Here is a 6,000-nt window from a genome sequence, read left to right as displayed (position 1 = left end):
CTAAGTCTTCTCCGCACAATTAAACATGTCAGGAGCAGGAGATAAGTGGGTGACTTCCATCGTGAAGGAGAAGAATATCGCAAGTCTTCGGGCGGCCGGATACTTGGCCGCAGACATAGCGCACCGGCTACCAGACGACGGGCAGGTCATTCCAACTCCAGGACCCCATGAGAGGGTCGTGTTCCTTGCCCACTTCGTCCGTGGACTGGGGTTTCCACTCCACCCCTTCATCCGCGGGCTCATGTTCTACTACGGGCTAGATTTCCATGATCTAGCCCCGAAATTCGTCCTCAACATCTTAGCGTTCATCGTCATATGCGAGGCTTTCCTCCGCATCAAGCCTCATTTCGGCTTGTGGCTGCAAATCTTCTGCGTGAAGCCGAAGATCGTGAGCGGCCAGCAAGCAGAGTGCGGAGGAGCCATGGTGGGAAAGATGCCTAACGTCACCTGGCTTGACGGCTCCTTTGCAGAAACCGTGAAGGGGTGGCAATCGGGGTGGTTCTACATCACCGAGCCGCGAGACGCCAATTGGGCGGCGGCCCCTGAATTCCGATCCAGAACCCCCATGCGGCTCAACTCCTGGGAACAGAAGGGCCTTTCCTGGGGCGAACCTACAGAGCTGACCGGACTCAAAAACTGCATCAAGGGCATGAAGGACAAGAACATCAAGATTGTCAACGTGATCCAGGTCATGCTCGTTCGCCGGATTCTGCCGTGCCAAAGGCGGGCATTCAATCTATGGGAGTTCATCCCGGCCGAACACCAGACGCCTCAGAGGCTCTATGACTTGAAGAACAAAAACGCGTGGAAGGCGTTGTTCAAGGCCTCCGAAGCTCCTCCTCCCATATTTGAGGACCGTGGGCTCCACGTCGCGCGGCCTCCTAGTCAGGTGAATTCTCAGGCTACCACCAGATTCGGTTCATCCCAATATATTCATGGGGGAGCCTTAAGTAATTGTGCATATTTGTTTAGGATTATATGGAGACAGCGGAGCAGATTGACTGTCCGGATCCGCTGCCACAAAGCCCAGCTAATGCTCTCCTGACGGAGATGCTGGTCCCGGCGCCCTACAAGGGGCCGGAGAAGAAGGCCGATAAGAAGGCCCCGGGGATCCGAAAGGGTCTCCGACGTAAGGTTGTGCAAGAAGCCTCGTCCGAAGACGACGAGGCACACTCCTCCCCCGAAGGGGAAGAAGAAGAAGAAGAGGAGGCCGCCCCATCCGGAAAGGATGGGGGGCCTGAGAAGGCGGACCAGGGGACCAGGAGAGGCTCCCGATGCAAGGCCGTCATACCCTTGTCGTCCGATGATGACGAGGCAAATTCCTCCCGCGGAAGTGGTGGGAAGCAAGAAGAAACTCCACCTCCCCGTATTGGGGGGGGGGGAGAAAAAGAGGAAGGCCGCTCCGGAGCGGGAGGATGGGACGTCCAAGAAGGGAAAGGCGTCCCTTCCGGACTACTCCGCCACCTCTGCCGATAGCGAGGAGGGGTGGCTGCCCAGGAAGAAGACCCTAGTGCGATCGTAAGTATTCGCACTCCATCGTAATTTTGCTTCATAGTTTTGTTATAACGCCGAACTTGTATGCAGTCCTGTCAGGGCCCATCCCGAGGCGTCGTCTTCGGATGGGTCTTTGAGCGATTCGGTGATGAATTCGCTCCCGACGGCCACTACTCCTTAGCCTACAGATGACACGGAGGTGTTATCCCAAAGGCTCCCAGAACGGGGGGAGGTGGCTCTGGACGCGCCCCAAGGCGGCATTCCAGATGTCGGACAAGCGGGGTTCAAGATCCCCGCAGATCGTGTTGGTGAGAGCCGCAGTAAACCAAACTCTCAGTCGAACACTGTTCCGGAGCCTTCGATGGTTCCGGACTTAGGCGGACAGCCCCTCGTTAAGGAGGGCGAGCCATCTGTGCCGAGGACTTCCGCTACGCCCGAGGCGCTGGATTGTCTGCTGGAAGCGCTTCGGGGCGCTTCCATGGATGAAGAGCACCGTACTCTTATGAGTGGGGTGATTCAAAAGATTTCGTCTGCCAAGAGCGGACTAACCGAAGCCTGCACCAGCCTCCTGACAGGCTTTGAGGTAAGTAGTAAAAATGTGTGAAATTACCACCCGATAGGTAGTAGCCCTTGATACTCTATTTGGTACTCAGAAGGAAAAACCAAACGGAGGGTCAATTATAATTCGCAGGAGTCTAACAATAAGTTCGAATGTGAATAAGCAGGCCGTGCTGCTTGCCGCTGCGGTCCGTACGGCCGAGATCGCTGGACTAAAATAGGACCTGAAGCAGGCGCAGGGAGAGCTCGACCTCATGAGGAGGCAGCTCGAAAAGAGAAAAGGTGAATGATTCCCCTCTCTCATATAATGAATGATAGATAAAATTGGTTATTCTAACGACGAAGCGTCGTGATTTGGTGACAGAGGCCACCACCAAAGTGGCGTCTCTCAAGAAAGAGATGTCCGAGGCCGAACACAAGGCGGCTTTGGAACGCAAGGAGCGCGAAAAGCAAGATGCTAGAGTGGGAGAGGTACAACAAGAGCTTCAAGATCTCAGCAAGAAGTTCGAGGCCGTGGAGGATGAGCTTAAGGCGAAAGAGGACGAGCTTACGAAGGCCCTTGCAAGTATAAAAGACACCAAGGCCAAAGCCAAGAAGGCACAGCAGGAAATCCAGGAGGCTAAAAAGATAGCGGCGAGTAAGAAATTCTTTATGCAAAGCAAACATGTGGAGGAGGCGTTTCTTTTACTTACCCGAGTCCGGAGCTCTCCAGGGGCATTCGCAGATCTGCCACGCAGCGTATCAGATGCCGCGGAGTTCTACCATGCCCAGGAGGGGAGCTCAATGGAGAAGCTATTCTGGTCCCAGTATGCTGGGGCCGGACATCCAACGCCTCTGAGTGACCAACTGAAGCAGTTGGTCGAACTCCACAGGGCGGCCGAAGTGGCTATGAAGGATTTCATAGTCCGGATATGGCCTGGTGAGCGCCTGCCCACCAGCTACTTCGGCCTGATCAAGCGGAGGGTGAATGCCTGTCCGCGAATGGAAGTCATCAAGTGATCCGTTTGCATTGAGGGTGCCCACCGGGCCTTTGCCCATGCGAAGGTGCATTGGGGCAAGCTGGATGCGGAAAAGCTGGTGAAGGACGGGCCACCGGAGGGCAAGGAGCGTCGCTATCCGGAGAAGTATTATGATGGCGTTATGAAGGGCGCTCGCCTCATGGCCGATGAATGTACCAGGGACATAATTTTAGAATGAATTCACTTCTGCCATGCTTGTAATTTAAAGACGAAGTTACGTGCGCTATGTAGCGCTTTTGTTATTTAAAATATTACCTTCTGTGAGGTTTTTTATAAAATTCTAAAAGTAGGCCAGTCGTCGGCTTCCGACCCCAGGTAACTAGTACTGGGGTGTTCATGGAAAACCCGGACACTCTTTATCCAAATGTTTGGTCCCTTAAGGAAGTGTCCGGCGCAGCGAACAAGGCAATCGGACTATTCTGCTTTATAACCTTCACTTAGCCATAGAAGTCTACAATTTTAAATTTCGGCGAAGCCCCTAGAATCCGGAAGACCAAATTGGGGCGCTATATACGCCTAAATCGGACGAAGCCGAATTATCGCCTAAAGAGGAAAAATCTTTAAGGATTTCAAGACCTCTCGAACAGCGACCAGCTCTCGCCACATCATGCCGATCAGTTTTCGCCTTTCTCTACTGAGGTGTTCGTCCGGAAGAACCGGGGCACAATTGCAGTAGTTCTCCCTGCGCTACCTTAGCCGATGTAACGGAACGTAAGGCACCAAAACAAGGGAGCCGGGCTATCCCAACTGTAGACCCAAGACATGATTCGGAGCTGATGCATATAATGCTATAAGTTCGGGGTGCCGCACTGTTGAAAGTGTTCGGACTTGTCGTGCCGTATTATGGAGCGCCATAAAAAGCCCCCGGAAAATTGAACGTACCAAAGTGTACGGATGCAATATCAAATAGACATTTGTAAGAAAAATGCTCAAATAAGAATAGTAAGCTGACGCTATATATGATCTCCCATTGATGAATAATATGTTTAAGCGTATGTTTACAATGAATGCATTAAGCGGAGATAAAAAGGATTATTTGACATACCCTATCCAGGGGCAAGCTACGTACAGATAGATAAAACAGGTATAACAATCGTAAATAGATTCCACCTGGGTATTTCCTTCTGTGCACAAAGCCTATTGCCTCCTTGGTTTTCTCTACTATGTAAGTCCGACAATCCGGCTCTTCTAGAGAGGTTGCACTAAAGCAATGTCCTGAAAAGGTGAAAGGAAAGGTTACGAAGGTGTGTGGCGGCGATACCGCACTGTTGACTGAGCCACTACTGCGCCTCCGCCTGTGCCCATGGTATTTTGAGTGCGTATGTACGCGTGGCACGAATGCTGCTTGGATGGGATTTGAGCGGAGGCCGGACTGCTAGTCGTGCTCTTGGCGTGCCTGATGGTCCTGTTGCGGGGTGCTCCAACCTTGCTTGACTGTGCTTGAGGTTGTCGTCGCCGGATTGGTGGTTTGCTGGAGGAGGCCGCATTGTACTTCTGCCGCAAGGGCTGTAGTATGCTCTTTTGTACGGAGAGAGCGGTCCATATTTTCGTTGACTGTTATGACCCTGCGCGGGCTTGGCATCTTTAGCTTGAGGTATGCGTAGTGTGGTACCGCATTGAATCTAGCAAATGCGGTTCGTCCGAGCAGTGCGTGGTAACCACTACGGAAAGGGACGATATCGAAGATTAACTCTTCGCTTTGGAAGTTATCCGGAGATCCGAAGACCACTTCTAATGTTATAAAGCCCGTACAACGGGCCTCTACTCCAGGAATTACACCTTTAAAGGTGGTTTTGGTGGGCTTAATCCTTGAAGGATCGATGCCCATTTTGCACACTGTGTCCTAGTAAAGCAGGTTCAGGCTGCTGCCGCCGTCCATAAGGACTCGTGTGAGGTGGAATCCGTCGATGATTGGGTCTAATACCAATGCGGCTGAGCCGTCGTGACGGATACTAGTAGGGTGATCCCAACGATCAAAGGTGATCGGACAAGCTGACCATGGGTTGAATTTGGGGATGACTGGCTCCATCACATAGACGTCCCGTAGTGCTCGCTTCCGTTCCCGCTTGGGGATGTGAGTGGCGTAGATCATGTTGACCGTTTTCACCTGGGGGGAAATTTCTTCTGTCCCCCCGTGTTCGGACGCCGGGACTCCTCGTCATCGTCGCTGTGCAACCCCTTGTCCTTGTTTTGGTGTTTATTTTACCGGCCTGTTTAAATACCCAGCAGTCTCTATTTGTGTGGTTGGCTGGCTTGTCCAGAGTGCCATGAATTTGGCACGAGCGCTCCAGTATACGATCTAGACTGGACGGTCCCTGATTGTTTCTTTTGAATGGCTTATTCCGCTGGCCGGATTTGGATCCGCTGAATCCGGCATTGACCGTCGTGTCTTCGTTGTCATCGCCGTTGTTCCGTCGCTTGTGTCTGTTGCGCCGTAGCTTGCCATTATTGTCACAGACATATGATGTGCCAGAATGTGGCGTAGTGCTGCTGCGAGCTAACCAGCTGTCCTCGCCCGCACAAAAGCGGGTCATTAGTGTCGTGAGAGCTACCATGGACTTGGGTTTCTCCTGGCCGAGGTGTCGGGCGAGCCACTCGTCACGGATATTATGCTTGAAGGCCGCCAGGGCTTCGGCGTCCGGACAGTCAACTATTTGGTTCTTTTTAGTTAGGAACCGAGTCCAGAATTTCCTGGCTGATTCTCCGGGCTGTTGAGTAATGTGGCTCAAGTCATCGGCATCCAGAGGTCGCACATATGTGCCTTGGAAGTTGTCAAGAAATGCGTCTTCCAGGTTTTCCCAACTGCCAATGGAGTTTGCGGGCAGGCTGTTTAGCCAGTGCTGGGTGGGTCCTTTGAGATTAAGGGGAAGATACTTGATGGCATGTAGATCGTCTCCACGGGCCATGTGGATGTGGAGAAGGAAATCTT

Source organism: Triticum aestivum, chromosome 5B, assembly GCF_018294505.1.
Source record: "Triticum aestivum cultivar Chinese Spring chromosome 5B, IWGSC CS RefSeq v2.1, whole genome shotgun sequence".
Lineage (NCBI taxonomy): Eukaryota > Viridiplantae > Streptophyta > Magnoliopsida > Poales > Poaceae > Triticum > Triticum aestivum.
The sequence above is the reverse complement of the archived record's forward strand: the minus strand, read 5'-3'. Positions refer to the sequence as shown.